We start from the raw sequence: 21,664 nt of genomic DNA on the forward strand, positions 1-21,664 counted from the left end.
GGACCGGGATTCGAACCCCGGACCTCTGGATTGGCAGTCAAGCGTGTTACCACTAGACCACCGACCCGCCATGTAACCCTTATCTAATACATAAACTTTAAAAATTATAGGAATATTCCAAAGCCACAAACCCTACATATTTCAGGCATAGACTGGTTCTTACATATTTTATGAAATTAAAACCCTGTAGCAATGTAAACGAAAGAAGGGATTTTTATAAGATTCTTACGATAATGATTGAGTGTCTATGATGTTTTTCTAGGACGGATTACACCAAACCGGAAATGACTACTCAGTGTTACATGTGAAGTAGTCCAAAATGTAGTTCCATGCTATGGATGAAATCTGGTATAATGAGTGACATGAGGAGGTGACAGTTAAATTTTTGGCTTATGTTTATTGCTTATAGTACTGAGAATAGATCTAGACCATTTTCATTGTAAATTTCTTGGAATAAGTTTTATTCTTTGCGAAAAATGTCTACCTACGCGTAACTGCTAAACGGCTGTTTTCATGGGGGCATTTTTAGAGGGTGATGTTTCTCAGAACAGATTATTTTTCTTATATTCAATATAACATGTCAATATTTTTCTATTTTTGATAAGAAGACATGTTATACTAAATGACCATATATGGTTTTCATATCATTGAAATGCTCTAAAGTGCTGAAAATGAGGTCTGAATGTTTTGTTATTAATACGAAATAAATAAGGACTTGAATTGGTAGAGTGTAACCTTCTACGACTTTCCATTGGCATTTACACAATGCAAGTTATATTATATCTGGAATAGGTTCAAAAATTGCTGCATAAATCACCTTATCTGAAAATATTCTCTTTTGAAAATAATAATTTTATCTTGTAATTTGAGATGCAAATTACATGTTTATCTAATGGCAAAAAGGATTTTGTTGTAAGATTAACGCTCCTTATACTAAATAAAATCATTTTGCCTGTATGTATGGATGCATTTCTACTATATTTAGGAAGTTAAGGTGTAGGCTGACCGTGGTACCTTTGACGTAAATTTAATATTGGAGAGGGAATACTTCTAACAAACATCTTTTCAAATTAAAAATCGCATCAAAATACTGTTTGAAGTCAAAGTTATGTACAGAATATTTCGCCTAAAATGTTTGTATAGATGTTCCGAAATACGAAATGATACAAGAAAGGCTTCGCTATATCAATAACAACGACGAGTACAAAATATCATAATTCTAAGCGGACGTTGAAGTTTATATAAGTTTTGTTTCCATTGACATCGTAGTAACACGAAAACATTGCAGTATTCATTTTATTTTCAAGGGCTATTGCATTAACTTACTTATTAACTTAATTATTATGTACATTTATATTTTCTTCTACGTGTAATGCATTTTACATTTCAGCTGATTCATGTTCCAATTTTACATGTTGGGGTTGTTACATGTTTTAGATAAATTCAAATCCCTAGAAACATCAACAAGCAAATTTAACTATTTTTACGTGTATACTATTTTCGTATATTGGTTGATAAAAGTATACTGTTATTATCCTGTATTATTCTAAAACTAGTATACTGTTCCTATTACTAATTTCTTAATCACGCTTGAATAAACAATTCCCACTAAGTAATAATTTCGAGTAAGTGATATTTGTTTTCTCATACTCATATTTAATCCTAAGATTAATAAAGAAATAAGAAAAACACTTCTACCTATATATTTCACTTTTATATTGTTTTCATCCTAACGTGTTTATTAATTTATTCCACGCGAATATTGTTTTTTTTTTTTTTAATTTCCGAAACAGATGTTGCCGTTTTATTATACCCGTCATTGCGGAGAGTGGTGTCGGAGAGCATTTACCATTTTCCCTTCCATAATCATGTATATATACTGCAACGAAACGTATAATAATTTGCTAAAAATAAAGAAACAGTTATTTCTACTTAGTTTCAAATGTGAATTTTGTATTATTTCTATCATTTCTCAATGTGTTTGTGCCTTTATAAAAACCAAAGTTAACTCCCATGTCTAGCTATAAATATTTTACTCTAAATTTCAATACATGTAATGTCTTGTTTGAATTTCTGTTTTTACCCTGTCGTATATATTTTCATTAATTATACTAATTCCATTTTTAACATAATATGCATGTTGAAAAATATAAACAAATGTATTTCTCCGAGTCTGATGTTAAAATTTATCAAATTTCATAAAAAAACAATGGATCAACCAAGACAGTATGCTTTTTACACAGACCAGTCTGCTGCAGAAAAAATTATAATAGGTTTTCAGTGCAAACTACTACGAGATCATTCTTACTGTAAAGTGTCAAAATAAAGAAAGATAGGAATTGTTGAAGATGTTGGTGGAGCACCCCATTGTAGAGTGGTGATGAGTGGGAATTGAAAGCTTCAGTTTTTTTCTATTTCTGCTACCATACGGAATGGTTATAAAAATGATTTGTAACTTTCAATAAAATTACACCAAACTCATATAGTATGTATATGATGTTTTTATTGCAATATTCTGTAAGAAATAAGTTTCTAAAATTTCCCCATGACTTTTCAAACTTTTCATATTTGGAGTTTGTACAGCAACATATTCTTAACATTATCTAGACCAGGCCTTAATTTTTTCAACCTACTTTAATGTGTATAATGTTTCGAATATTAATTTGTATAATGCACTTTCAATTTCTGTTTTGCCAAATAAAATATTTAAAGCAGTCCAATCTTCAAAACCAAGATTACATTTATTTTTTATGTAATAATGAGACTGCAGCCATAATTGTTTAGCCACTTCACAGTCATAAAACAAATGAATTAAAGTTTCTGGCTCACTCTTACAAAAAATGCAAAAGTCTTGATTAATAATCTTCTTTTTTCAGCAAATAATTGGTTGCCTGGATTCTATGGTTTACCCTAAATTGGAACCATGTAAATTTTGGATCTTTTGTGAATTTATGAGACATATCATAGATTGAATTCTTTTATAAAAAACAGTGCTTCTGTGGTATCTCTTAGTTCATCTTTCCATTTTTTAAAGAATTTGGAGAATGTCCCACATTCATTCTTTATAGCTTTGTAGATTGATTTACATTCTTTTTTATCCTTATTTATTAATGCCAGACGTTGTGGAATATGCATATATTAGTTGATTTTCTTTGGCAAATTGTTGGATATTGTTTACTTTAAGAAATTTATTTACTGCTGTCAACATATCCCTATATTCTTAAATGTAACTCTGATGTTGAAAGTGGCCACATGAAGTTAAAAAAGGGTTCTGTATAGTATTAATTTTGACCATTGGTGGATTTGGTATACTCAAAAACAAAATAATTTAATTTTGCAAGAGCAAGGGATTTTATAAGAACTACCCTGACAATTTGAGATAGAACTCATTTAGACCAACTTGCAAATAATTTCTTTATTTTTTTAATCATAGTTGAGATCTATCATTTCAAAAAGATCTGTGGTAAATTTAACACCTAAGACCGTAAAACATCATTTTTTCCATGACAAATTATATTCTGGACAAAGAATGGTATTACTATTTTTTGGGGATCCAAACCAAATAACTTAGGTTTTCTCCATGTTGATATAAAGGCCTGAAATTCTAGCATAACATTTTAATGTTAACATTGTGTTCTTCAGAGATTTGCTTGTACCATCTAAAAGAAATTGATGTCATCTGCATATTGGGAAATCTTATACTCCTTTACACGGATTATATCTTGGTTATTTCTTAGTAATAGTGAAAGTATTTCAGCACATAAAATGAACAGGTATTGTGACAGGTCATTCCCTCGACGACAGCCTCTCTGTAATGAGAACCATTAAGACATATGTCCATTTACATTTTTTGAATGGCAAAAGTTCAAAAAGTCTAAAACTTGTTGCATAAAAGTCCATGAGACAGTTTCGAACGCAGCCGCAAAGTCCATCAGAAATAATAAACCAGGCACATTTTTGCTGTATAAAAAGCAAGTCGTACAACATTATGATGATTGATGTTATAGTCTGCCTGGTAGAAATTAAGTCTTCATTTATGATATTTACTAAGATGTTTTTAATACCAAGAGCGATAGAAGCAGACGCGATTTTGTAAGCAACAGTCAATAATATGCATATATCTATAGGTATACAGATTACGACTCCTTGCTTTTGGGTAATTTATAATTCTCCAATTATATATGCATAATTCATTGACTTTACTAGTAATGTACCAATATCTTCCCAAAAGATAAAAAGTCCACTTCGACACCATCATTCCCAGAGCTTGTATTATTTGACATACGCTTCAGAGAATTCAACATTTCATTGTATGCCAGAGCCCCCTCAATAGATTGCTTATATTTTTCTGATAGTTTAGGTACCTGAAATTCACCTAATATTCATTTAAAGATATATCTTCTGTTTTTTTTTGTCACTTTGTACAAACATTTATAGTGACGCTTTGTTTCAGCAAGAATTTCATTATGTGTTTTTTTTAAAATATCACCTTTTTCAGAAATTAGAGTTCATAAGTTTTGAAACATAGTTTCTGTTTTCAAGATGACAAAAGTAACATGTAGGTTTCTCTCCTTCATATATCCATTTAGCATTTGAACTTATGAATATTCCGTCCATTTTGTTCTTTCTTAAATCTGCAAGCTCTCTTCTTTTATAGTCTAAGAAATCGTAATCTATATTTGTTTCCATTTCGATTTTCTCAATTTCTTCGAAAACTTTGTCTTCCATATTTTTTTTTAATTTTTCTTTTGTGAGGCATATTTTATTGTTATTCCTCTGATATTCAAAAACATTGTCTCGAATAATAACTGATCATGAATATTAATCTTATTTCTTGAAGAGGTGTATTATTCGTATTTTCAAAATTTTCTTGTGTGTCAATTGTATACTGTAGTTTTGTTTCTGTAATGCTTTTGTAACTTCATTTATATATGTTTCATCCGTTGGTAGAGAGCTATTAAATTTCCAGTAAGGCAATCCTTTTTTAAATTTACCAAATTCTAGTGACATAAAAATATTAATGAGAATACGGTACAGTATCAAGGTCAGTATATAAATGATCTGAAATTAGGAAAATGTCAAGAAGTGCTTTTTATTGGATTTTGTCAAAAACCATGCATATTCCCTTTTGTTATGACTTTTTCTAACCTGCAATCCATTTGGTTAAACTCAAACTCAATCATATTATTTGTTTGGAATTATTGTCGCAATTAAAAATGTTAGGACTATATAATTATTTGAATTGAGCCAGCGGGCCAGGGCATTATTCAAAATGTCAACAAATAACAATAGGCGATTACTAACAATAATTGTAAGGAGTATGTTCATTTGCTTTGGATGCATTTAAACAGAGTAACACGATGTGAGTGAAAACTGTCATTATAATTTCTTAAAATGACGTGTATTATTATCAGACAACCACGGAAGCTGTTATTCAATTTTTTACAGTTAAATGAGGTCTATTTAATACAAATTAATTGAAAGCAAAGGTGGGTAAATAAAACTCTTATCGTATTTTCAAGGATTTTTGATAGAAACAATGATGAATAATTTTCTGAAACGAAATAATTTCGCATTAGTGCTTTTATAAGTAATGCAAAATTGCAAAATCTCCTGACAAATTATCACTAAGCAATACCTTTTGCTTTTAACAAGAAATTAAGAGAAATTAATTTGCACTATTATATTCATCATTTCAAAACTTGTTCAAGACCGGTTTTCTTAAATTCCGTTTAGTCAATGAGTTTGAACTTACATTTTAAGAAAATATCTATGTTCAGTGGACGCTTGTACCTGAAATTTTGGATTTGGGGTCTCTTGTTATGTCCATTGCATAAATACTATTTAATTATTTTTGCTTATTTGTTTAGCAAAAAATATCTAAATAAACCCTAAAAATTAAAAATATATCAAAGCGAAGAAAAATGTTAATCTGAGTAATGATCGTAATCACACATGTTTATATCTAAGAACAGATCAATAGCTTGCTATTAAATGTAAAATGTATTCTATATTCAATTTTGTATTTTTAGCCGATAAGCTAATACAAATGATCAATATATGACGCATCATCTTTTGTACACTAAAAATATGAATTATTCTTAGAACTCGTTCATATCAAAATATTTAAAATTTGGGTTGCTTGTCAATTTTCTGAATTTTGACTGAATCGGCTTATTCTGTATAATGTTTGCATGTATACAACACCTGGTGCCATACTCAGCTTCTTACATGATTTGAAATAAATACAATTGTCAAGAAATGACAGAAAATGATTTAGTTCACCAATAAGATCTCTTTAGGAAACATGCAAAAATTACACAAGGACTTTAAGTAAATCAATACATCTGATATTATGTTAGTGTTCTTTGACCCTTCTCAGAAATTAAAGACATTTTAAAATGTTATGATGAAATTGTTCCGTATATTGTCAATACTTTTACTTTTACAAATACTTGCGGATTGAGATACTCCTCTAACATTACTGAGCTGTAAAGGAAACAACTCTAACAGACCATGAATGGACGGAAGGCGTAAGAAATGAGCAAAACCACTTTGTATTAGCACTTAATTATTGTCGTTCTATAAAACACGGCTTTTGTAATGCAAATCGTTTAACTCTTTTTCAAGGGAATTGTCGAAGATTTTCATGTATTTTTCTCTATAGTTTTTTCAAATGGTAATACTTAAAGTATGTGGTTGCCACCAAGTCCTATATCTTTATACAATTACTCTGATAGATATTCCCGCAATGTTAAATGAAGTGTGCATTTCTTCATGTCAAAGAAACTTGGATGAACGTTCATTTGGACGAAGCAACTCTTAATGCACTTGATTAGATTCAGATAAGTAAGATTATGTGTTCCTTTTTATATTGTCAGTAACTTCTCCAGAGTATATTATAGCGTTTGTATAATCTTAACAGTTTGGCGACATAGTAAAAATATTCTGTAGGACTTCATAGATACATTTATCTTTTAAATGAATATGCGTGCTGTACGAATTTTACGTTCAAAGGAAAAGTACAGAAACTGTCATCACACGAGTATATGTAAAAGCTTGTCTAGCGAAGGCGAACGAGAAATTACGATTCTATTTTTAGTGCTTAAAAAGGACATTGAATTCCTATTGTTGAGCCATTACTTTAAATGAAAAAGTTTATTTCTTCAAGAAGAATTTTTCACAGCTCATATATTGATTATAAGACTGTTGGAATTTGTAATAACCTGCCCTTCAACTGACCGTACATGCTATTTTTGTCTTCCCAAAATATTTATTTCGTATTATTTTTCAAATTGTAAAATACAGTCTATTAAAAGGATAAATAGTGTTTTTTCATTGTATTTTTGTCTAAAAATTAGAACACGATGTACTTACCAATTGATATATTACTTCATCTTATATGTGTCTGTCTCAAAAGTTTTGAATATTATATTCGATTTGAATACATAGACATAATTAGAAGAAACTTACTCAACAATAATAATATTCTTGCACTATATCTATGTATTCAAGACTGTTTTCTTTATTTAATTCAATTTTGATATCACTAAATAATGATAATCATTCACTATATCTATGTATATTCCAAACTGTTAAAAACTAAATCCCTCCAATCTGAATCACTATAAAACGTTCTTATAAATAACTGTATTCCTCCACTATATGTACGTATATTCCAGATTATACTAAAATTGAGGTCTGATTTGAATATCACAAATAATCATATTCCTTCACTCCACCTATGTTATTTCCAAATTGTATTGAGAATTAACTCAAATTCTAAACACTAAATACTTAATTCCAAAAACACATTTACTTCTTCGCGAAATTTCCAATTCTGATAAAAAAACAGAGAATTGTAAGGCATACAAATATTGCTTTAAGCTTTTCCAATACCCATTGATGAAAGCTGTTGCCCGTATTGATTAAATAAACTCATTAAATAATTAGGCAACGTAACCATATCGAGAGTGAAGAAAAAATATATAAAATATTACAATTGGGTACCGCCGGCAAAACACCATTCCCAGGTTTAAACCAGCTTATAATGCATCAATACTCAATTGTAATCCCCATCTTGTTCCATTGCTACACGACAGAATGTTATACCTAAAAGTTATGCCAACGAGGTGAATCCAATACACACGTTATGGTATCAGAAGCGAATATAGGAAGAGCACTCACAAATAAACCCAACTCGAGTATGTGTTCAAATAAGAGCAAGCCTAACACTACGTACATTGTATAGCAGAATACAAATTATGGTGCAAAACAATAAAAAAGTAATATTTACGATACCGCTCGGGTTTTTCTATTTATTTAATGACTATCTTTAAATGCGGTTGTTTCTGTCACTGTTAAATGTAAAGATATATCCGTCATCTACTTTTGTGTTTCAACCAAGGTTTCAGTACAAATATGGAACAAAATTGATGGTGCATCATTTCCAAACCCTGAAATGTCAAATTCTAACCATAATTTTTGTTTTCGAATTCTTTTGTTAAGAATATTACTTATCAGGTTTTGAAATTAAAATATCAGTGAATGCGATCTTTTTCAAAAAAACCTAACATTTGTGTTGTTTAAATAAATTATGACACACCTCATTTTTTTAAATAGCGACAAAGTAGGCTATTGTTGTACATTTATGAAAGTAATTCTTTTAAACATACATTACCCATTCTAAAATGTTATGTTCTAAAGGTCTTAGGAATGATTTTTATTTTCTATATTTTTCTATACATTCAAGTAAGTTCCTGATAGAATCTAATAATAGAACTTGCATATTAACATTGCTGTAAAATTCATATATTGCGAACTGCCCCAATATCCATGTTTTAGAAGCATCATATTACGAGTTTGTTGAGACTGAGGGTTACCTCTTGGAAGACCAATTCTTACACGAGTAAGTAAATTTGAAACCATGGACTGGTGTCCAAATAGAACATAACTGAAGTTCCCTCAACCACATAAATTTTTAAAATCTTATAATCTATGGCAACCCTGGTTGATTCGATTTAAGTTGTTTTAGCATCAAGCTGTAATTCATTTGATTAGCAATTAAGAGTAAACAAAAGTAAAAGTAGGTAAATTATGACAAATACATAAACTCAACTAGTTGAATTTACCAGTTGCATTGTGGACAATGTTGTCTAAGCATGAGTCGAACAATATTCTATCCAGATTGATGTCACTTACTGCAAACCGTTCTGAAACCATTTGAAAGCAAAAAAGAACGATCTCTTTAATTTGAATATCAACAAGTTAACACCTGCTTTTATTTGACACATTCGATTTTCAAGGTCCCGTAAGGCCTGAAACATTGTTTGCTTCTGGTAACATGCTCAAAAAAATTAGGGTAGATAGGTCGGTTATATTTTTTGGACTTTTTTTTATTGTTAGGCTTTTCGGAAATTATTTTTGTGTCAAAAAACTAATACAAATAGGGGGATTATGCCTTCAGAGCATCAGTAAGTTAATTTCTATCATCACTGACCATGTTTAAAGCATAAAAGTGCAGTTTTGCAACTTTTTGCCTAACCAATTAAAAGTCAGTAATCTCGTTAATTTTAAGAAGTCCTGCTCTATATTTTTTTAATCATGATCAATACATGTAGCTTTTAAAATTTTGTTTGCCTTGCGTCTTATAAAACATATGAATAAGTACAAGGTACAAAGGAAATGCAGTACGGACATCTGTTTTCAAAGCATTTCATTTTGAATGAGGAAATAACTTAACCAGGTAAAATATATTTGGTATTCTTTTTAAAAACTCCCGGTGTTCTACAATTACAAGACTTAAAAATAAACACACTTCATCATTATGTCCGTTAAAAGGTAAGAATACTATTTATTATTTTACTTTAACTTACTGACACTGTCAGAATTCGTTTTCTCGTCATGTTAGAGAAGACCTGTGTTGTAGTTTACTTCCATAATGACACAATCTAAGTGAATGGAAACCAATGAAAATGCATCAACTGGTTGCCACTCCAGTGCCTATTGCCTTCTTGTTGCTTACTGATGTCGCTAGAATCTTTATCTTTCATGATATGCAGGATGACACTTCAAGAATCATTCAATTTATCTGAAAGGATAATCATTCAATTTATCTAAAAGGTGTAAATCTAGCATGAACATAATTGCGTATTTGAAATTTTATCAACCCTTTGAATTTCTTCTCTTATATTTTCCAGAGAAGGTACTTGCCGAACGTGAACTATTTGCCAAGTTTGTTGTTTGATTCTTAACAGTTTTATATGTCCAATCGGTTCTTGTGCAATATCCATAAATCGGTTGAGGTTTTCGCAAGTAAAAGAAACATAAGTTGTGCTTTCTTCCAGATTATTGGTGGTATATCTTTGGTACGGTAAAAGTGGGAGTCTTTCTGCAAACGTTTTGAAAATGAATTATATATAAAGTAGATTATAGCTTCACAAATTACCAAGCAAAACGTGCAAACAGTACTGTTTGTAAACGCCATTGACCGTTGCTAAATCCATCCAACAAGTTGTGACAAGTTTTAATCAACAAGATAATAATTAATCCTTATTAGTTTTGTTTTCACTTTTTATATATACATATCAAATAAAAATGACTTTCAGAATTAATCCCTTATGTCTGCTTACGTCTATATTCCAAGAATAACTAGAAGAAAATAATAAAAGGTTTTACTTCACAATCGACCTACAACAAATTAAGTATAAATTAAAAGAAATCTCGAAAGTTTAAAAAGCAACATTTTACCGTGATGCATTCAAAAGAGGGAAATAAAATTCTGCACAGTATATAGCAGTTTTCGGCGGAATAGCAGTAGATCTATCATAAGTATATTCAATTCATTTATTTCTTAGCTAAATTATTCAAATGAAATTTGTTTTTAAGTTCCAAATTATACAACATTTTATTTTCTTTTGTATATACATTGTTTTTTTTTCGATAAGGAAATATTGTTCTTATACTTCGTTTAAATCTTCTAATATAAGTTTGTTCTTCCAATACTTTTTTAAATTATTTTATCATTTGATAATCACCAAACAAACTGCAAGAAATTGAACGTATAGAATTCTTTTTGATCTGTAGTCAAAATATGTTTTAAATATACTACGCTTTTTTCAAGCCAGTGTTTATAGAAGAATGTGTTTCCATTGTTATCTAATATATGATTATTGTATCATAATATTTGTGTTGAGATACAATTAATTTCTTCTTTATAATTAACCTTGCATAATAGTTTAAAATTTCTTCAAGGAAAATTTACTTCAGATCAGGAACATGTTTTAGTTCACTTTTGGATTTGAAAAAGGAGAGACCTCCATGTTTTTAGAGTTCTTGTCCGTACAATTCTTGCCATTCTGCATTTTTTTCTTTTACTCTTCTTTTTATCCAACTAGCTTTTACGGCAGTTAAAATGCATCTGTATCTATCATTTTTTAGCCTCTATTTTCATATTCTGGAATAATTATATTTCTTGCTATTTTATGTATTATTTGACTCCATAAAGACATCAAACATGCAGTTTTTTTATTTTCTTTATAATATTTAGAGACGAGTTTGCCAGAACCATCAATGGATATATCAGTTTTGGAAATTGGCCCATTTACTCCATGTAAGAAGTGTATTCTTAAATACTGTTATTTTTGGTTCCAAGTTTAATTTATGAGTTTGTTGTTGATCCTTCGCAAAATTTATACATATCGACGATGCATGTTCCGAAGGCCATATGAAGCTTTTCCATTCGCAGAAGATGATATTTCTATATTTTAATGATCCTATTCTTATTGCTGTACGTTTAGATACACTTAGTTCTAGACCGGAAGGTTTACCAAATTCATCTTATGTTTCAATTAGTGCTTCCATTTAGAAAGGAACTGATATCATCCGCAAACAAAGTTTGTTTCACCTCAACATTTTTAATCTTTATTACTTTAATGTCCTTATATTTCATTACAGCAGCTTTGGGAAGAATTTCAATGCATATAATTAAAAGATAAGGGGGCAGGGGGCAATCTTGACGACCTCACTTTTTATATAAAAAATTTCGGACATATGTTCTTCATTTGAAATGCAGCTTTTAGTATCATTACAGAACAATTTGACCCATTTCAAAATTGATTCTCCAATATTAAAATGTTTTAGACATTTAAACATGTACGACTGGTCGATATTTTCAATTGTTTATCTTCATCCATTTTGTTTACTTGTTCAATAATAAGCAATATTCTCACATTTTCTCCAATGTTACGAACTTTTATTAATCAAGTTTGGTTATTATCAATTATTTTGGTGGAAACGTTCTTGATCTTATTAGCTATAACCTTTGTTGCGATTTTGTAGTCAACATTTAGCAGTGAAAATAGCCTCCATTTATTAATATTTAATAAATCTTTCCCCCTTTTTTGTAAGAGAATTGATACATTGTTTTTGTAATTCTGTTAAGTTACCATGTTGAAGGAGTAGTTGACTGAGTAATAAAAAAGCCTTTTATATCTTACCAAAATATAAAACTCTGTCGTTAAACCATCAGAACCTAAGCTGTTCATGTTCTTTATTTCCTTTAGTACATGACAATATTTATTTTCATTTAATGGACCTTAACAAGACTGCTTTTCTTCGGAATTTAGCTTTATATTTACCTGTTTGAAAAAAAGTTTCGTTTTCATTTACTGTTTGTTAATTTTATATGGATTTTCATAAAAGAGTTTAACATGCCTGATTATGTCCTTTTTCATATACTAGTATCTCTTTGTCATTTGTTTCTAATTTGTTTATTTTTTTATTATTCGGCTCGTTTCTTCGCTAAATTCTAATAAGTATTTTGTATTTTTTTTCTGCTCCTTCTTTTCATTTAACTGTTGCACTCAAAATAATACTTTCCAATTGCTCATTTATTTAAATAATTCTTCTAATTTATTTTTATTTGTTTTAAGTTTTGCCAGAAGTACTTCATCAGACGGGTTTAGAAAAATTCTAGTTTCTAAATTTTTTATATTTTCCTCTAATTTGTGTTGTTCCTCATTTTTTTCTTTTTATTTCTTACAAAGTATTTTATTGTTACATCTCTTACTGTACCTTTATTTAATTTCCAAAATGTATTTGAATATGCTTCTTTATTTAAATTTGCTGTTTCAGTAATCGACTTCCTCAATTCGTTTTGATACTCTTTTTGTAGAATGATACTATTATCTAATTAGAAGAAAACAAGGCCTTTTTCTTGTTTCTTTTTATTTTCTAATTTAATATATACAATAGAAATGGTCCGATTTATAACTAGCAGATATATTATATTTTGAAACAGTATTTAGTAAATTTACAGAGGCTAAAAAGTAATCTAGCCTGCAGATTATAGGTTGTCTCTGATTGGCGTGCCATGTAAACCTTTTTATATTTTGATGGGTATTACACCATATATCGCACAGGTCATTATTTAACAATATATATTATTTACATTTTTAGAACATTTAATGTTTGTATTTTGTCTGCCAGTCAAGATTATAATCATTAAAGTCTACTACAACAATAGTTTCACTGTTGTTTCTATCATTATTTCTTCTTACATTGTTCGGCCCATACACATTTATTAAAACGTATGTTTTCTCGTTTACTTCAATTTTATGCATTTGTAGTCTACCTGTAAACTGTAAGACCTGAAATCCCTATAACATTAAGTGGGATATTATATCTTTATAAAGTACCCCGAGTTCGATGAGTGCTACTTTCTGCTCTTGCTTGTCTTAGAAACAAATGTTCTTCAAGCTCACATAGCATGAAAAAATTCTTAACGTTAGGAAAAAAGAACGTTCCTACACCATGAATTCCAATATTTTGTAGTCTGTGAAATAACGCCATCTAAAATGATGCCTGTCAGACGGATAAATGTATTTTTCGGAATCAATTGAACTGTGTCATTCTTCCCATTTATGATTTTTTTTATATCTGCTTGCTTTACAGACTGACAAAGAATACTATTCCTAAGTTTTGAGAAAGGTAAATTCTGCATACGATACAATATTTTTCGTGTTTATATTTCGAGTGTTGATAAAATATTCTTTTCAACCATATTTTGCGGTTCTGCGGTTACCTCTTAGGTGCGACAACAACCTAATTAAGCGAGTTTATTTCATTTGATGGGTTCATTTAAAGGTTGATCAATGAAAGGAAATTTAATACTTTACGGAAAGAATCTGAATACCCGAAGAGAGCTAACACCATTATCTTCATTGACATATTGTCCTTAAATAACACTCACATGTTAATACATTAACACAAAATAGATAAAAACAATGTTATCTTAATTTATAGACTATAAGACAATGGTATAGGGGACTTATTATGCTTAAGATAATGGTAAAACTTTATTACCAGTTGAATTTACTGGAATACAGCTATGCATACATAAGCAAATGGATACACACTTATATCATACGCTGTTTGTAATACTTCTTGCTAAAATAGTCCTTGGATGTTTTAGCTACATCAACAATTGCTGGACTGCCATTTATGCTTTCCACAAAGTACTTGTTAAATATTTGAGATCAGTCTTAAAAGAACTGATTGTCATTTTGTTTATGTAGTGTTTTGGTTGGTTTGTTTTACTGTCATCAAAGAGTGTAGAAAACAGAAAAAATAAAATCACCGCAAAAGATATCAAATAATATACTAGGTATAGATTTTCTTTATTTACCGTGTTATGTCAAATTAAATACTATAGTAGAATAATACTTTATTTTCTGAACGCACCATACTCCAAATTGAGCAGATTTAATCGATGATAAAAAGGGGTCAAGATAAATAGCTATTGATTGAAAAGTTTTTAAAAGTGTTTAATTGATCGGTATTCTCTTGAAATTAATGATAGTATTGTGTGACACTTTCTGAAATGTCCTTAGGTAATGTTGAGTATCATTAATAACACATGCAAGCCAATAATAAAATACTGACATAACTTATTGTATTTTAATTTGAATTAAAAATATATGTTTATTTGTAAGAAAGAAATTGATAATTTTTATTAATTTATTTAGTATTGTCATTCATTTCCAAAGCAATTGTGATTAAGATCATGATAATTACTTGATAACTAGTTTCTAATAAGCCCAAAATTTGTCGACATTTCTAGGAGGTAACTGCTAGTACAGTTAGTGCAAATTATTTGAATTTTGTTTCAAATTTGAAACCTAAAAACAAAACACATTCTCACTTAAAGTGGAATTTAATGTGTAAGTTTTCTTTACTAATATTTTCATTTTGAATTTTTAGATTTACAAATTTTGTACAATTTAATTTCTTTCATTATTCATGTTAAATAATGACAGCATCAAACAAATATAATTTCATATAAATATATTTGACAAGAAAATACTTAGTACGGCTGCAAATACAACTGGGAAACAATATACATGTGAAAATATGTACCAGACTTTAAGTTAAGTACCTAACATCTTACAGTCTGAAAGTGTTCAAAAAATGAAAAAAGTTGTTGCCAGTTTTCATTTCATAAAATGTTATATAATATATAACACAGCTGTTTGAATACATCGTCGCTGGTGTAATAAAAATAGTGCCAAATAAAATTTGTTTAAAAAAACGCTTTTGTCGAAAATGTATTTTCCGTATTGAGAATAATTCCTATTTTCTCTTTTAGCATTATTAAGATGTAAGAGAAACAATTACAACAAACCATAAATAAATGAAAATTGTATGAAAGTAAAACAAACATTATTATTTATTTTATAAGTGCCTTACCATTGGCGTGCTTTAAACTTAGCTCACGTAATTTAAATTGTTTATTCATCTTTCAATAGAGTCAAGGAACGTTTGCATGCTAAGGAAATGTTTTTCATGCTTTTGTTTGTTCAAAATATTACATTATTATATCTTTACTCTTAATTTAAAAAAGAAAAGCACATTTATCCTCTTCAATTTTCTGAGTTTATGAATAAAACTAATAGCATGCACGATGCAAATTTAAAGACAAACAGAATTTCAAACGCCAAATATAAATAGATATATTAGCCCGTTAGGTTATTACGGAAGCGTATACTACCCCCTTATACCTTCTTTACAAGTAGGTTAGAAGTGGACAGTTAAATACTACTGAAATGGTTGAAAATAAGAAAGTTATATGATATGCAAATCAGATAGTTGAATTTTCAACCATTTATAATATATCGTAATATGATAGATGTGAATGTTTGTTAATATATTTCTTAAATTATTGTAAATTTTTTAAAGAAATAATTCTACTAAAAATGATATATCGACATTTTTTTTTAAATACAGATGTATTTATATATCAATTATTTTACAATCTAAAACGATACTTTAAATAATAATAATATAATTATATTATCAACCTGATGTTGTCAAACAATATATATATCTTAATAAATATATAGCGCTCCTTTTGACAGATTTTTACTTATTAGTTATCTTATGCACGCACAATTTTCTCCAATATTTATTAATCAATATATAATTATAACAGATAGTCTTCTTACGGTAAAAGTCTACGCGCGCTTGGGATTTGAAAGAGGTAATTTGAAAGACGCGTGTACTCAGCCTCTTACAGCATGGAGGACGCTACAGACGAGACTGCAGCTGGTCAAAGTGGTACAAAGGTTTATAATGTACCTTTTCTAGTTCCAGCGTTTTCAGAAACCTCTTATTGCCGCGCAAGCATATGAACAATGTCAATGGACGTGTCCCCGTGGTATTATAAATGGCTCACTTAAGAATCCATTTCTGTTTGTCTTTCCTTATTCCTCTTCATTTTAGACCAAACACACCATTCTTATAATTGTAAATTATATGTAAAGGTCAGGTTTCTGGTTGAACAAACAAGAGCTGTCGGATGACATCAACGTTCGACTATTCAACAGCCTTGTCAATTGAATGAATATTAAAGTTGAAAAAGGGGCAGATGTATTTTTTTTTTGCTAAACGCTGTTGTGGAACCTGTACAATGAATAGCGGCTCATGGCAATTGGCATTTGTGCGAAGTTTCAGTCCATTCCCATTAGTGGGTACTGAGCTACGAGCTTAAATACAAAAACTTAATGATATTTTCTAAGTCGGAAAAGGAGTACATTTATTAAAAATGCAAAGCAGAGTTATAAAACCTGTGCACTGCATGTCGGATCATCGCAGTGAATAAGTGTGTGAAGTTTCAATCTATTTCCATTAGTGGGAACTGAGTTTTCAGCTTACATATAAAACCTTAACCTAAAATTTTTAAGTCGAAAAAGTGGCATAATTTTGTAAAACAGCAAAATAGAGATGACGTAAGTCAGTCTATCACAGGAAATAGGGGTGTGAAGTGTCAATCTATTCCCGCAAGTGATTACAGAGATACCAGCTTACATACAAAACCTTAACCAGAGGTAGCTACCACAAGCTTCATATTTATGTACATCTTTTTTTCAGGGAAAAGAACGTAAACTAATTAGCTTTCTATCTGATTCCCTTATCACAGTTGTTGTATATTATTCATGTAATGACTTGAAGAAGTAATATATGTTTAATCCAAATAGATATATTTTTTAAGGTTTGATGTAGTGTTGACATATATTGATATGGACTTGTGCTGTTCAAAGAAAGTTAACAGAACCTTCATTTTAAACGATGAAATGTCTTATTGCACTTATAACAGAGTAAAGAAAGTCAATAGAAATGAAATTCAGAATGTGTGTCCCTATTTATTTTTGATTGTAAATTCTATAGCGAAAGTATTATAGCGTGTGCTTAATCCTTACTGACTGACGAAATTCTGCGGAATTTTATACATGTACTTATTCATACCTTTCAAGTTTTTAATAAATATACGTTTATATCTGCTTTTTCGTTTTTTCAGTCAATTGACTTTCATCTCACATTAGTTAAAGCTATTCTTGCGGCGGCCAGCTAGAATGACGTTTCTATTTTTCAAAGCTTAGCTGTATGGTATTCCAGCCGCTAGATCGACGTGTCATTACTTTGAAGAGTAAAACATTTTAAATGAAATCAAATGTCATACCGTTCGTATAGGACACAGAGTACCAAGCTCAAATATTAGCAAGAACAGTGATCACGGAAGGAATATATTGCATGGCAGTTGGCGATCTAAAAGATTGTCATTGAGCGGCTAGTGCTATTTTTTTGTTATTCTTTAGATTACTTTAGCTATGCATTTTTCGCATATTGTTATACGCCTTCACTATATCTATTCCCACTTGAAATGAATTAGGTGAATATCACAAATAATTATACTCAATGTATCTGTGTATATTCCAAACAGTATTAGACTTGAATACATATTAATAGTTTTATTAAAAGTACCCAACAATAATTATATTCCATCACTGTATGTACATTCTTAATTTTGCGTTGAAAATTAATTCCGATTGGAATATATATTTTAACGATAACAATAGAAAACGCACTCACCAATAATTATATTCCATTACTGCATGTATTTAGAATCTGTTTTGAAAATCTGAACAGCAGCAAATTATTTATTTCTTCACCATATATATATGCTGACAAACAAGATATCTCATCACCAGCAATACATTACAAACTGTTTTGAAAATTCCAATAGTACAGTCATCTCTTCGCGAACGTTCTAGCTCTGATCGAAGATAAATAACATAAGACAAATATGAAAAGATTGCTTACCACTTGCCCAACAGCTATTTATTGTAAGCTGTCGTCAGTATTGATTGTTGTTTGTTGTCAGTTTCTTTTGAAAGTTAGAAAGAATTCAATAAAATACCTGGTGAACACAATACATACAAGACAGATATACAAATTTCAGGAAAGCATCCCCGCACACTGAAATCACATAGCAATGTATGCATGTACAAAGGATATATGACATACATGAATCGATTTTCCGTAACATCAAACTAATTCAATAAGAGTATAGTAGTTTACAGCACGGAAACCCTCAGTAACAATACACCTCTCGGATTTAAACCAGCCCCAAAACTTAAATTGTAATCCCCGTCATGTTCAAAGTTACATAACAGGTTACATAATAAAGTTATCCCCGCAAGGCGAACCAAATACACACCAGAAGTCAAAGTATGTAACAAATGCTCAAGTATGTGATTTGAACATAAACACCCCTTACGATTCACATGTTTCTTTGTACTCAATGACTTTGTAGTATACCTAACTTTTATGATTTATATGCATATACACTAGTAATGGAAATATATGCTACCATTTATATCTGTGATATGGTCCCAAACGCATAGAAAATGGAATGATACTAGAATATATAATATCCATTTACAAGGGATCAGAAAATAGTACGTGCCAAATTCTCGAATAATACCGGAGATAAAAATGCACAGCTGAAAACTAAATTGATTATCCCACCACCCAATATTTTTAAACCTTCAAAACCTTTGCTGACTTGTAAAGATTTTGTTCAGTTAGTAACTATGTAAATACCTTTCTTGCTCTGTTGTGTTTTAATATATCTTTTAGGGCCTTAATGGTAATGTGTTGATGTGGCAGACCGCGGGTGTCAAGTGAACATCTGAAACACAGGAAGTTTAAGATTTTAAACATTCTCAATACTTCAAATTATTAGTTCGCTGGCACTTACAAACTGGCTGAAGACTACGTGATATCTTTGTGTACAATGTAATACGGCATGGTAAACGTCTACAGTTTATGTTGTGTTTTTGCACATTAATTGAACTTTTTACTGGAAAGGACGTATATGTTACAGCGGTTGCTTACTTTACCTTTATAAAGTCTTTACACATGTACATCTGTCGGATATATACACTTAATCTCATTCAGTTCATTCTGATGAGTATTTTGCATAAAGACTCTGCAACTCATAGTCACCTTCTCATGTGATTTAACTGTTTATAACAGTCTTTGAGATTTGAGAAACTGTATATCAATGATAATTAACAATTGTTATACATTCGTATATATATACACGCTTCATCTTATTAAATGTCACTTGCAGTTTGATATATTTGTTTTTGTTTACAGTTGTGCTTGCAATGTTTCCCTAGTTTGCGTAATTTATTTTTGCACTTGCCAAGTTGTTGACTTGAATTGTTTTGAACACGTTCAGTTGTATGTTTGCCAGTTAATTACGGTAAAAGTTCGCCTTATTCGCAACAGGTTTTACCATTTGCTTATTTTGCCTACTGCAGATTTGAACAGTTGCTTCGGCATTCCCTACCATACTGTTGCATGTTCGCTCGTGTTTTTGTGGACAGGTGTTTAGATCGACACTTCCTATTCTACTCATTCAGGCTCACCGCTTCTTCACTATCCCGACTGCGTTTAGATATTTGCTCCGGCACTCCCTGTCCTAACAGGAAATGGCCATAGATCTCCAAATTTATCTTGAAGTTATTAGTTAGCGTTACTTGTTACCCCTTAAAATGATTGTCATGTGATTCAGTGTTTATAATATAATTATTATTGCATAATAATGTCAAATTGTTTCGTGTTTTGTTTCATTTTCTTTCCGAATAATAAAATAATATGCAAATGTGTTAAATAAGCCATTAATCTGTATTTTTATTTTATTCGAGATCAAAATACACAATATAAAGGGAAGAAATCGCTATTTGCATGTGTTACAAAGGAGACTGTAGTTATCCATTGTATTATTTACAGTATGATATTTCCCAATTATATTGCCTGTCCAGAATTGACAGATGTATGATACACATCCTATCATTCATAATTTTAGTGGCTGACAAATTTATTATCGGTTTCGAAAAGCTTCTATAAAACAAGTAATATTTTCCTGTATGTACTCTCTTTGCCTCTAAACAATCGTCGGTAAAAGGCATTTCCAGTACCATCCATGAATTTGGTCAATTAAACCAAGCCTGCGATAGTTTCATTTTTGTCGTGTTCTGTAACCTGTGGAGTTTTCACTTTTTCTGTTTTAAGAGTCTTTCAAATTTAATCAGTTTACTCATTTGTCAAAACCTATTGGACAGTTAAATTGCATATCGCTGCCCTAAATTCATTTATGCAGGAACACAAAATGTTCTTCATGCTTGCAGACAAATCCCAGAGCACTCTGTGTGCTCAATAAGCATATAAAGGGACAAAATACAACTACAGTGTTGTAGTCCGTTGTGAAAAATTGTCTCCCTTAAACATAAAACCCTATATGTGTCCACAAGTTAAATGCGCCTAAATATTGAAATTTGTTATACTTTTATATTTAGGTAAAGTTATTCACGCGTAATACATTACTGATTTTACACGTACAATATAGCTCAATTTACGTCATTATCCGAACTTGGCTGTGGGTGTCTATTTTTGACTTTTAAGTACTCTAGATATACTAAAATATTTAAACATTTTGAAAGATTTTTTTAATTTAAAAGATTTTTTATAAAAAATGTCTTTAAATAATAAAGTTATTAGTTATTGTCCATCATCGAAACAATTTTGTATGTGGACATTTACTGTTACCACAGATAAACATCTGACTAATGCTTTCATATATATATCTATTTTTCTTTATGCTTCAACCATTGGACTATTTAAGTATAACAAGCAAGAGTGAAGAAGATACGGATGCGAACTACCCCGTAAATTCACATTTGACCGCTCTTTTCAGATATGCTTACATCTTGAATAAAGATATATTGCAACCTTCCTCTCACAACACTCATTACCGAAA

The 21,664-nt window shown here is 30.1% G+C and overlaps 1 long non-coding RNA gene across 1 annotated transcript; it reads right to left on the reverse strand.

The window, feature by feature from the left end:
* Positions 1-1,649: 1,649 nt before the first annotated feature.
* Positions 1,650-20,263, reverse strand: LOC128559768 (uncharacterized). The gene is made up of 4 exons (XR_008372616.1): positions 18,427-20,263; positions 9,876-10,090; positions 9,108-9,212; positions 1,650-8,456 (listed from the first exon to the last, which is right to left on the reverse strand). It is a non-coding gene; the product is annotated as an uncharacterized LOC128559768 (long non-coding RNA).
* Between the last annotated feature and the right edge of the window lie 1,401 nt (positions 20,264-21,664).

The sequence above is a fragment of the Mercenaria mercenaria genome, chromosome 10 (genome assembly GCF_021730395.1).
Source record: "Mercenaria mercenaria strain notata chromosome 10, MADL_Memer_1, whole genome shotgun sequence".
NCBI classification, from domain to species: Eukaryota; Metazoa; Mollusca; class Bivalvia; order Venerida; family Veneridae; genus Mercenaria; species Mercenaria mercenaria.